Source organism: Camellia sinensis, chromosome 14 (genome assembly GCF_055761805.1).
Source record: "Camellia sinensis isolate YWXY chromosome 14, ASM5576180v1, whole genome shotgun sequence".
NCBI classification, from domain to species: Eukaryota; Viridiplantae; Streptophyta; class Magnoliopsida; order Ericales; family Theaceae; genus Camellia; species Camellia sinensis.
This window is the reverse complement of record NC_138974.1, coordinates 28,640,422-28,653,685: the sequence shown is the minus strand read 5'-3', so window position 1 is coordinate 28,653,685 and position 13,264 is coordinate 28,640,422. Positions and strand designations below refer to the sequence as shown.

Below are 13,264 nucleotides of genomic sequence, written 5' to 3'. Positions count from 1 at the left end.
TTTTTTTTGTTTTTAATGATTTTTTTAAAATTACATCCAAAAAAATCCAAAACTAATAAATAAAAAAGCTAAAAACTTCACTATTTTTGTTTATTTTCATCTTTTTTGGAATCTTTTAAAATTTTTAAAATTTTCTTGTTTGCCTTGTCAAGTAGGATCTAGATTTCTAAATTTTTGAATTTTTTTTTTGAAGTTAACTAAAAACGAAAATAATCCAACAAAAATGTCACAAAAAAAGCAAATCTTTAGGGGTGGTTTGGCAAATCTTGTATTTTAACTAAAAAGTCATTAAAAATATGAAGAACTAATAAAATTCTAACTCATACAAAAAAAAGTTAAAAGATTCTTTCTCATTCACTCTATTTTTTTACATTTTTTTTCATAAAAAGTCAAAAAATATTTTTAAACTTATTATTAATTTTTTCACCTCATATTTTAATAAAAAAAAGTTACTAAAAAACAATTTTCCAGATGAGCTCTTACTTTACCGCTAAAACTAACTATTCAATATTACGGGTGTTTCCAATAAAAAAATAAAAAATAAAAAATAAAAAAAGGATTGTTTTAGTTTTAAAGTCAATCAAGAATTAAATCAATTTGTTATTGGTTAAAAAATTTTAAAACTGTGACTAAATTGTTAAATTTATGTAACTGGACTAAAATTGAATCATAAAATTCGATTCGATTCTAAGTTATAAAATTTTTTTATAACACGAATATGGTATATACTTTATATGGTAAATTACAAACACTTCTTGAACTTTGTTTAAAATATAGATTACTCCTTGTTGTTTGTGAAATTACAAATATCCCATTGTTAAAATTTTCTATTTAACATAATTAACAGAAAAAATAAAATATATAATTATTCTTCTATACAATAATAAAATTATTTGAATTGCTAATTGAAATATATTTTTAATAAAATGGGCAATCCATAATTTATTATTTGAATTGCTAATTGAAATATATAGAAGTAACTACACTCCTATACATCATTAAAAATTATTAATTGACTTGATAATTTATTAATAAAATAGATTATTTGTTATGCAATTATGAACTTGAAAAGGCCAAATATAATTCTTAAAATCACAAGGGACAATTCATATTTTAAATAAATGTCAGAGAGTATATTTGTAATTTATCCCTATCTTTTTTTTCTCCCTCATTTCAACTATAATGTTGTTAGTATTTTTTTTTAGATATAATTTTTGAGTTTACACTCTAAAATTTGATCCATTCTATATCTACAGAAGCAAAACATGATCACGTAACACTTAAAATAGATTCATTAACTAGAACATAAGTTAATGCAAGAAAATGGACACTGGAAGCTAGAACTATCATTATTTATTACAAAGTTGAAGATACACATTTGTAATGAATTATACATTTACCCAAAAAAAAAAAAAAAAAATGAACAATACACATAATTTTAGCGTCTTAGTTTCTCGCAAATTTTGGAGCTAACTATTAAAATTCAAAATCAAGAGTTCTTCAAAGCTGACAAAGCATCCTTTGTCGTAGCAGATATAACAGCATCTGAAGCATTTTGACAAATAGTAATATTTTCCTAAAAAACGAAGTTTTGCAGAAAAATAGTTAGACATGAGAAACTCGTAATAGAACATCAAAGGGCATTCCAAGCAATCAAACCTTGAGCAACTCTTGCAATCTCTTTGGCAAAGCCTGTGGAGACAAACTTATTTTCCGTGTCAATGACAAAAAGAGACATCCCTGCTTTGTATATTTTCCCAGCAACTTCAAGAATCTCATCCTTCAAAAGACAATATAACAGAAATAAAAAAAACGACGTCCAATTAGTACACCTTAATGTGTGTTTGGGAGGGAAAATATCCATTAATTATCGTGACATTCACACTTCAAATTTTTACCCTGTTTCTTTGATGGTGAAATTTATTTGAAAAGGCATGTAATACCATCTGATTGTGATAATATTTAGCATTTAGCATTTGTACCTGAAGAAGCCTGCATATTATCAAGTCCTGCAATGCTGTTATTGTGCTGCCTTTTTATTTTTTATTTTTATTTTTTGGTGCATAAATTTACCTTCAATTCTTGAGTAGAAGGTCTAGGAGCATCAGAAGTAGCAGTAGCTTCAGGATCAGTGGATCTTTTCAATGATATGTTGGCTCGACCAGCAGTTATTGCAACAATCATTATGCGTCCAACATCACCACTCTTCTCCGCATTCAGCCGAACCCTGACAGCCTAAGGAGTTCAGGTTAATACAAATGTTAGAGACAATGCCAACAATCATAGTTACAAATTTCAGGTTTGTTTGTTTGTTTTCAGAGCTGAGAATCAAGATGCAGATGGATGTGGTCCAAATAGAAATCCAAAGTAAAGGAGAGGGAACAAAGCAATGCATACACACTAAAAACTAGAAAACAAATATTATTTTCAAATAGCTCAGGCAAAGATATACATATCTTCATGCAATTCACGAATCAAATATTACACAACAGATCAGTCAATACAAATTGAAAAAATCTCATGTATTTCAGGTAATTTATATGCTTCTGACATTTTTAGCCAAGACCCTAGCAATTATAAGATTTAGATGAACTTGCATACCGTGGTAAGACCGTGAGCTAGGGGGGAACCTCCTCCACAAGGAAGTCTCTCAAGACGTTTGCTTGCCATTGCAATTGACCTGGAAGGTGGCAACAGAACTTCTGCCGAATCTCCACGAAAAGGAATGATCGAAACCTATTTTAGGTTAACAGTAAACTAAATCAGATAGGTAGTCATAAAGGAATAAAAGACTTAACAAAAATTAATAAATGTGACCTTAAACAGTATATTTAAAAACAATACTCAGTAACTATTATGATAAAACAAGCTTAACAGAAATGAAAGTGACAAATGAGTAATATGTGGGCTTGGACAAAAGGCCTGCAAATCATGTCTTCCGTTTCCAACAATGAAACTTCCACCATATGATCTTTTCAATAGAAAGAGGCTTGCTCCAGGTCATCAGCATGTGATCAAGAATGACTTGTACAAATTTTGACAATTTCGACAAATGAGCAGTACAAATGGGATTTCATTTAAACCCATCTTCAGAATAAACAGGCATGGCAATTGCACCTCAAGACCATTGTTTGTCATAAGAAATAACCTCTTATGTGAGACATTCATGCATAATTCCTCCATAAGCTTATCATTTAACTGGAATGTTGAAAACAGAATGCAACTGGGAGGAAAAATGAAAAGGATTGGAGTACTATACCGAAATTTAAATTTACCATTGAATTAAATATAGAAGTAACCAGAGAAATAGTAAAACGATATTTTCAGCTTGAATAGTCAATGTTATTAATGTCTTTAAACGCACCCGATCTCTGCTTGTATAACTCTTTGCCAATAATTTAAGAGCAGTGCCTTTTACATTCTGCATACGGTTCAATGCCATGCTTCCACCAGCGTCGACCACAAATATTACCTGCCATGGAAAAAATCCCAGAAATAAAATTAATCCTAAAGTTCACTAGTTGTTTTCTCACAACTCGGACACAAGTCCTGTGAGCCCACCAATATCCCCAACTTAAACTGTTAAACTGGACATTCTAGGGTGAACCGCTCTGAAGTTGGATCAGAGGTATCCATGATCAACCCAAGTTAAACTGGATATTCTAGGGGGAAATCAACCATCAACAAAAGCAGTTTCAGGGTTTTGGAAAAAATTTAAAGCGATTGCACTCCATTTTGAATTTAGGAAATTTCCAAGAAGTTAAATGGATTTCACTTGTAATTTATGAAATTGTCAGATAATCATTGACATATTCCCTTTACATTTCACAAACCCACCCCCACCCCTACCTCTCGGACGGTTTTCGGATAAGCAAGTGACTACACGCTAAACAGAAAAATCAAAAAGTCTTTCCTAGTGTGGCAATTAGTAGCAAATCCCATAGCTTCTTTTTTTTTTTTTTTTTAAAAAAAAATTGTTAAAAAGATTTAAAAAAAATCCATCTAAGATCTACTACAGGGAAAAAAAAATACAAAATAGAATTGTGAAAACACTCCACAAATTTGATAACATAATGAACAGGAAAATTTGAAAAAGAAATTTGAGTACTATGGTACCAGTGCTCTTGCTTTTCGTGCCATTCTTTTAGCCCTCTTGTCCATTTTCTCTACATACACTTTCCTATTCTTTTGAGTATCCTTCTCCCTTCGCAACTTCTGATATGGTGTAGCTGCCCTAAGAGTTGCATCAGCAGCTAATCTCTTTACAGGACCCCGATTAAGATTGTGCAACTTGGTCAGGACAGAGAAAGTGCGGAAATAAACTTTTCCAAAGAAAACACAGTTCTAGATTCTTGAAATTCTCAAAAAAATCCATCAATTAACTTAACAGATTCAAGAATGGCCAACTGAGAATGAAACCATGCATTTCTTTTAATTTCTATGCTATTTCTTTCAGTTTCTAAAAGTATCAGCAAAACACAAGTTCAGAAAGGGCAGACGATCCATATCAAAGATTTTCTCTTCTTTTTTTCCCCTCTAAATTTCCATTTTCTTCTCTAATGTTGAGAGAAGCGAAGATGGGGAACTTACCTTCGGAAGCATTGGTTTAATATATCAGCCTCTATCCTCTGAAAATATGACATTCTTTGCCCTCCCAGCCTTTCCTCGGCATCTCTGGGCTTGTTGTGCAAAGAAGAGAAGTTTCTCATCCACCAGACCCCCTTCTGCATTAAAGATAAACTCCTCAGGTAGTTGATCTTGTTGTTGCTCATTCTCTTCATCATTTTCATCCTGCTTACAAAGTGAACCTTCCATAATAAGCTCACAAGATTCACCAGAGAATTTTTTTTTTTTAATAGAAGATGACAGCTAAAAAATCAATCAAGGAGTATGACAAGAGGAAGTTGATAAGTTTTGAGCAATCAATAAACCTCTTGATCTTCCTCTTCATTCTGCTCCTCAGCAGAATCTTGATTTTGTTGAGGGGGCGGTGGAGGTGGAGGCTGCTGGTTTTGCTGTTCAAGGGGATTTTCATTGACGATTGAACGAGGAAGGATAACAAGTTCAACCTGTATCAAATAAAATTTTTAGAAGAGGAATATTATGTTTGACTGCTCAAAAGAAGCCATTTATGGTTTATAAGTCTCAAACTAAACTCATTACAACAAAAATACAAGTACTATCTTTGAATCAATGAACGGTAGATAACTCATTGAAGGAGCTGTAGATGTTCACCAGTATTAACAAGAGCTCTTGTTCATTTTATGGATATGCTTGGAGATTATTCCATTTTGGGAACTCATAGCACACTCCCATAAAAAGGTTAATAAACTTGGGATTTCAGCTTCAAAATTTCCGTGGACAAATTCCATTTACAGTCTTACAGATGACCAAATTTAACCAGAGGTTGAACTTCAAACTTTGCATCATGTCCACTAAAATGCATTGCTGTTCAAAGAAATCACATCTACTTCAATTTGTTTATCATCATAATGATAAGATGACATGGGAGATTTATTGGCCGAAACAAGTTTTGGACAAATCTAAAGGATTGAAGGAATTACACCTATCTAACCTAAAAAATGTAGAAATCCCCTAGATATTGATTTGTGATAATGTATCAATTTTAACTAGTAAATAACAATCCCAATCAAACAATCAAGACAAATCGACAAAATGATTTTAACGTGAAAAAACCAAATTGGAGCGCCTCCAATTGTGATAAAAAAAACCATGGGCAAAAGCCACAAAACAATCCACTAAGAAAACATAAGGAAATTACATAAGTGTACTCTCAATTACCTAGCGAATATACGCCCGAATCGAACCGACCCCAATGTGCCTCTTCTCCCACCATCTTCACCTCAGAATTGTCTTGCCCAACGTTGAATCTACAACACTGATGTCGAATCCACAATGATGAGCCACTCCGGAATCCACCAAAGCTTCAGGCCCAAATTCCACGGAATTTACCGAATAACAACTCTCTCTTTTCGAATAAAATAAAATAAACAAACCCTTTGATATAATCTACTCAATTCATGATTAAACTCTCACAGATATCAAAGGAAACAAGCAAAGAAACTCCAGATGAAAACACTAATACCCAAGAAGAAGATTTGGAAGCTATATCCTAAAATCGGATTGAAACACATATTTATAGAAAATAGATCCGCGATCTTCGCTCGAGCGCAAGAATGGGTGCTCGAGCGGATCTATGCTCGAGCGCAGGAATTGCCGCTTGAGTGGAAAAAAACAACTCCCAGTACTTTTGTAGGCAAGTGAAATTTCTGAAAGGTTGCAATCTCCGCTCGAGCGCGCAAGAATGGACGCTTGAGCACAAGAATGGCCGCTCGAGCGGAAAAAAACAACTTCCACTACTTTTGCAGGCAAGTGAAATTTCTAATGGTTGCGATCTCCGCTCGAGTGGACAAATAACTTCGACTGTAATTTTGCCTTTTGCTTTGGGGGCGCTGCCCCTCGACCCCGCTCAATCGTAGGAATGGCTGCTTGAGTAGAAAAAAACAACTCCAAGCACTTTTGCAGGCGAGTGAAATTTCTGAAAGGTCGCGATCTCCGCTCCAGCGCAAGAATGGCCGCTTGAGCGGACAAACAACTTCTACTGCAATTTTACTTTTTTCTTCGGGGGTGCTACCCCTCGACCTTGCTCGAGCGCAGGAATGGCCACTTGAGCAGAAAAAAACAACTTCCAGTACTTTTCCAGGCGAGTGAAATTTCTAAAAGGTCGTGATCTCTGCTCGAGCGGAAAAAAGCAACTCCTAGTACTTTTGCAGGCGAGTGAAATTTCTGAAAGGTCGCGATCTTCACTTGAGCGGATCTACGTTCGAGTGCAGGAATGGCCGCTCGAGCAGAAAAAATAAACTCCTAGTACTTTTGCAGGCAAGTGAAATTTCTGAAAGGTCGTTATCTTTGCTCGAGCACAAGAATGGCCGCTCGAGCAGACAAACAACTTTGACTGCAATTTTACTTTTTGCTTCGGGGGCGCTGCCCCTCGACCCCGCTCGGGTGTTGCCCCTCAACCCTTATCGAGTGGAAAAAAACAACTTCCAGTACTCTTGCAGGCGAGTGAAATTTCTGAAAGGTTGCAATATTTGTTCGAGTGCAAGAATGGCCGCCGAGCGGATCTACGCTTGAGCGCAGGAATGGCCGCTCGAGCGGAAAAAAAAACTCCCTCGTACTTTTGCAGGCGAGTGGAATTTCTAAAAGGTCGCGATCTCTGCTCGAGCGGATCTACGCTCGAGCACAGGAATGACCACTCGAGCGAAAAAAAACAACTCCCCGTATTTTTGCAGGAAAGTGAAATTTCTGAAAGGTCACGATCTCCGCTCGAGTGGACAAACAACTTCAACTGCAATTTTTCTTTTTGGTTCGGGGGCGTTGCCCCTCGACCATGCCAGGGCGCTGCCCTAGACCCACTAAGGGGTGCTGCCCCTTAGACCCCCGTGAGCTGACCGGATAACTCGATCCCCGACATAGTCAGTGAAGTGGCAAACATGAAAGAATAGACGTCACAAACTTCTCTGAAAGGCACAATTCGGGTTGGATTCGCATCTAAAACTCATAGCCTCACTGAAATAAAAGATCGAATACAATTACAACTGAAAGGAGCTTTGTCAAACAGGATTGCCAAGAATAAAAACCTAACAAAAAGTTTATATGGCTTTTATCTATTTATTTGATTCACAAATATCTTGTGTTTATAATATTGCAAAATAAAGACATCTGTTAATTAAAGAAACAGACAATATTTAGGTATATGTTATTGTTACATATAATAGAGATTGAAGACCACCCGCCATTATAACTTTGACATTTATTGTTAGACCATATGCCTTATTGCATATCATTTAATTTATCTGAGATTGTACTAATGGATGCAGTATAATACTATCTGATAATATTATTGAAAAGATACTCCTGATGTTAAATTTTTGCATACATCTGTTCATGACAGGGACACAGAGCTGAGCTATATAATGCCCGTGTTGCCAAATGCTTAGGCCTCGTTTAGGAACAGGCTAATTTAGTAACTTTTTGGCTTTTTGGCTAAAAAGGTAGGTAACAAAAACTTGTATGTTTGGGATGACTTTTTGGCTAATTACGAAAAGATGTGCAAAAAGTAGAGAGAAAAGAGAATCTTTGACTTTTTGGTATGAGTTGTTGACTTTTTGGCTAATTTAATAACTTTTTGGCTAATTGACTAAAAAAGTAAGTCCCCAAACGGGGCCTTAGTTGCTTTAAAAGGACGTGAAAAAGTCAGTGTGGATGACCTGAAGAAAGCAGTTAAGTTATTCTTTCTTCGTTCTTGTAAATAAATTTTGGTTATGTTAGGTTTTTATTCTTGGCAATCCTGTTTGACAAAACTCTTTTTAGTTGTAATTGTATTCGATCTTTTATTTCAGTGAGGCTATGAGTCTTAGATGCGAATCCAACCCGAATTGTGCCTTGCAGAGAAGTTTGTGATGTCTATTCTTTCATGTTTGCCACTTTTTTTTCTGCTCGAGCGGCCATTCCTGCGCTCGAGCATAGATCTGCTCAAGCGTCCATTCTTGCGCTCAAGCAGAGATCGCGACCTTTTAGAAATTTCACTCGCTTGTAAAAGTACTGGGAGTTATTTTTTTTCGCTTGAGCGGGGTTGAGGGGCAGTGCCCCGAAGTAAAAAGTAAAATTACAGTCAAAGTTGTTGTCCGCTCGAGCGACCATTCTTGCGCTCGAACAGAGATCGCGACTTTTCAGAAATTTCACTTGCCTGCAAAAGTACTAGGAGTTATTTTTTTCCGCTCGAGCGGAGATCGAGACCTTTCAGAAATTTCACTCGCTTGCAAAAGTACTGGGAGTTTTTTTTTCCCGCTCGAGCAGCCATTCCTGCGCTCGAGTGTAGATCCACTCGAGCGTCCATTCTTGCGCTCGAGTGAAGATTGCGACCTTTCAGAAATTTCACTCACCTGCAAAAGTACTGGGAGTTGTTTTTTTCAGTTCAAGCGGCCATTCCTGCGCTCGAGTAGGGTCGAGGGGCTGCAGTTGAAGTTGTTTGTCCGCTCGAGTGGCTGTTTGTGCGCTCAAGCGAAGAATGTTTGGTTCAAGAAATTTGACCTGGCTACAAAAGTACTGGGAGTTGGGATTTTATGCTTGAGCGAAATTTCCTGCACTCGAGTGAGGTTTGCTCTAGCGGTCATTCCTGCACTCGAGCGAAGAACGCGATTCAATTTTCTATAAATATGTGTTTCAGTCAGATTTTAGGGTACAGTTTCTAGATCTTCTTTGAAGGTTCTAGGGTTTTCCTCTGGGGCTATTTTGCTAGTTTTGTTTGATGTTTAATTGAGTATTTAACTCATAGTTTAAGAGGTATACATCAAAGGATTAATTATTTATTCTTTATAAAAGAGAGAGTTGTTCCTCGGTGGATTCCGTGGAATTTGGGCCTGAAGCTTTGGTGGATTCTAGAGTGGCTCATCGTTGTGGATTCGACATCGGTGTTGTGGATTCAACGTTGGGTAAGACGATTCCGAGATGAAGACCGTGGTGGAAGACGCATATAAGGGTCGGTTCAATTCAGGCATAGATTCACTAGGTACTTGAGAGTGAACTTGTGTAATTCCTTTTGTCTTCTTAGTGGATTGTTTTGTGGCTTTTGCCCGTGGTTTTTTTTTTATCACAATTGAAGGCTCTCCAATTGTGGTTTTCCACGTTAAAATCATTGTGTCGATTTGTCTTGATTGTTTGATTGAGATTGTTATTTACTTCTTAAAATTGATACATAATCACAAATTAATATCTAGGGATTTCTAGATTTTTTTCACTTTTAACATAAACTAAGGAAGGGTTCCATAAATAAGAACCTAGCAACCACCTCGAAGTGTTTTCCAAACAAGATACTTCACTTGCTCCCTGCTGATAGTAACATCATTCAAATACTCTCTTGCCAATATAATCTACAAGGTATGAAGAAATAAAACCAGTAATTAAATGACTCAAAGAGGCTGATTTCTGTGACTTGAACACACACCACAGCCTGGGAAATATAAAAAGAATGAAAAAGATGTTTTGGCTTACCTATGAATAAGGTAGAGCTACGTATATATAATGAAACAATATTACAAAATAGGAAACGAAACTATAAAGGCACTAAATTTGTGATTTACACAATCGTGGATTTTATACACATTACTATAATTACAATATTGTTATTTCCTAAATTCAACGCTCCCCCTCAAGCTAGTGTGAAGATATTCAACAAACGTAACTTGCTAATGGATGACTAGAGTAATGATGGCCCTACAGACACGGTGAACATGTCTGCTAACTGCTGAGAAGAAGAGACAAAGGATGAACTCACAATACAGTCTGAACCTTTTCTCGAATGAACTGTATATCAATCTCTATATGCGTAGTACGCTCATATAGGACATAATCATAAGACAACATAATAGCAGACTTGTTGTCACAAACAAAGAGGCAGAAGTTGTCTCCTCAAATCCTAACTCTGTCAGAATAGAACGAAGTCATAGAATCTCACATGTTCTCTGTGCCATAACCCGATACTCAGCTTTTGCAGAAGACCTAAAAATAACTGTCTGCTTCTTACTTTTCCATGATATAAGATGATCACCATAGAAAATACAAAAGCCATAAATAGAAACGATAGGTGCCCAAAATGCTGATGCCATACCCATAGGTCTTCCTTGGTGGTTGAAAACTTGATGGAATGAAGTGCCAGCTTGTCCATTTGATCCAGAATATAGAGACAATGTTCCACTTTACCACTGTTAATAGTCTTCCTTGTGATAAGGTCATGAAACAAACAATGATCAAGAAAGAAAGTCACACTAATTTAGGTCATGACTAAGATGACTCAATGATAAAAGATCAGAGAAATTGGGAACATGCAAAACAGAAGATAATGGTAGAGAAGGAGTGGCATGGATTGAACATTTTCCAGAAATAGAAGAAACAGTACCATCAGCAATCCTAACTTTGTCCTGACCTGAAAATGGCTTATATTTTGAGAATAGATCAGAAGACCCAGACATATGATCTGAGGCACCAAAATCAATAATCCAAGGTAAAGACATCTGAGATAGAAAAACACTTGGAGAAGCGGCTAAGTTACTTGAGTAGGCAAAAGACGAGGAGGATGTATCGGATGGAATAGTAGAAAAGCAACGATCCAATAGGTAGAGCAAAGCATCCTCTAACTCAAAAATATCACCACTAGGAGGAGCAACTAAAGAGGCGTCAGGAGTATCTACTGTATTGGTATGATGTGGACGTGGATTAAACCCGCGTCCTCGAGACCGTCCAGAGCGACCCCTACGATTACCAGAATGGTCACCACGACCACCAGAAGGAACCCCATGAAGCTTTCAAAAAGTCTCAGGGGTATGTCTCAACTGGCTACAATAATCACATAATAGTGTATCTTTCTCTGAAGGACTAGGGAAAGTACGAGGCAGACTAGTACCATCCCTAGGAAGAGCAGAAAGTGCTCTGTAGAGGTAGGTGGCAGCACAGCAGAACGACGACTCTCCTCATTCTGTACATAAGCAAAGGCCTCCTGAAGGAAGAGAAGAACATCCATACTAAGGGCATGACTCCTAACAGGGTCAAACTCTAAGTTGAGGCCTTCCAAAAATTTGAAGACCCTTTCCTGTTCAATAAATTCCGGTAACCCACTGAATTAGCTGTGCAAATAGGCTTATAATCCTGTAGATGATCAGGACGTTTCCAGCCATTGTTAGGAAAAGTGAAGTACTGAAGGATAGTCATCTCCCCTTGTACTGAGTGCTCAATCGAACAGCATAAATCAAAAGTCTGTGAGAAATTCCCCTTCCGAGAATAAGTAGTAACCACAGCATCCCAAATATTCTGGGCGGTATCCATAGACAAGTAGTCTTCCCCTATATTAGGTACCATGGAATGAATGAGCCATCTCATAATTAAAGAATTGGCAATCTCCCATTGGTCATAACTAGGATCAATGATGCCTGGTGCATTGATCCTTCCATCAACATAACCCATCTTCCCTCTACTCTTCAAGAAAAGTGTCAGACACTGTGACCAAGCAAGATAATTTTGACTATTAAAAAAAGAGGTGGTGATTTTTAGGCTAGGGTTTAGGTTTTCAGATGTAGTATTCATAATGGGACTCTCCCCTCTAGATGGCTGAGAAGTAGTGGGGGATTCACTAGTAAGGTCGGCCATTTATGCTCTACAAACCAAATAACAACCTGTACTAATCACAAGTGCTAGAAGAGGAAATAAAATCAACTGGACCAGGCAATATCAATTACAAACCATTATGGAAGCATACCAATTAGTCAAAGTTAGGTAATGGAATCATATAATGACCCAAAAATAAATAAACTAAATGGAAAAAAAACCTCCAATCAAAACAAGGGCTAAACTATACTCAAATAAGGCAAAACCTTGCTAGACTTAAGGAATAGTGGTGGAGATGAACCAATCAAAACATGTAGTGGGTTAAAGAAGCTTCAGAGTGGCCGTCGGCTGAAGTCGAAACAGGCTTGGAGCTTTTGGCTTGGGCTGAAAGAGGCCAAGGAGCTTTTGGCTTAAGCTGAACAACAAACATGGATTGTTGGCTGGTCCTGGGTGCTCACCAGTGACTATTGCAGGCCCTAGACAGAGCAGTGTCGAAACACAGTGGGCAACAGCTAGGTGGTGATAGGTGAAGGTGGAGAATGAGATGGTAACCATAAAGCTCTGATACCATGTTTGTTTGAGAGAGAAAAACTTTGGGAATAGTTAGACAATCATCTCCTTTAATATTGATAATAGGTAGCTTACAATGGAAGCCTTGGAGGCACAAATAAGGAAATACCAGCTAATAGAATAATAAATATACAATAACCAAAGATATTATTCTAACAGTTTCAGAGGGTCTAGGCTGGTTGGGTGGGGCTGTCGAGTGAAATATAGCGTTATACCTACCATGATTTTAAGAACTATGTGAGAGTATTGTGTTAGTTCTAACAACAAAGGTTCAACAAAGAGAGTATACAAATTTATAGTAGGCATGTAAACATTCAAAAGCTTGAAACATTTATGAGCATGCTGCTCTTATCATAAATATCTCCAATCAAAGAAAAAAATAATGTAAAAAACTACATAAGAAAGTGATTCATCAAAAATATTTTTTATCAGTGGAAAACAAGACTTCAACTCAAGACATTCATTTCCCTCTTGGAATTTTGATTCTCTTGAAGAATAAAAAAGTTATTAATGA

The 13,264-nt window shown here is 36.7% G+C and overlaps 1 pseudogene across 1 annotated transcript; it reads right to left on the bottom strand.

The window, feature by feature from the left end:
- Window positions 1-1,326: 1,326 nt before the first annotated feature.
- LOC114288924 (magnesium-chelatase subunit ChlD, chloroplastic-like) lies at window positions 1,327-10,747 on the bottom strand (annotated as a pseudogene). The gene is made up of 10 exons (XR_014350264.1): window positions 10,691-10,747; window positions 9,903-9,953; window positions 4,932-5,069; window positions 4,591-4,869; window positions 4,117-4,290; window positions 3,365-3,472; window positions 2,602-2,736; window positions 2,074-2,235; window positions 1,660-1,780; window positions 1,327-1,576 (listed from the first exon to the last, which is right to left on the bottom strand). The product of XR_014350264.1 is annotated as a magnesium-chelatase subunit ChlD, chloroplastic-like (transcript).
- Window positions 10,748-13,264: the final 2,517 nt, after the last annotated feature.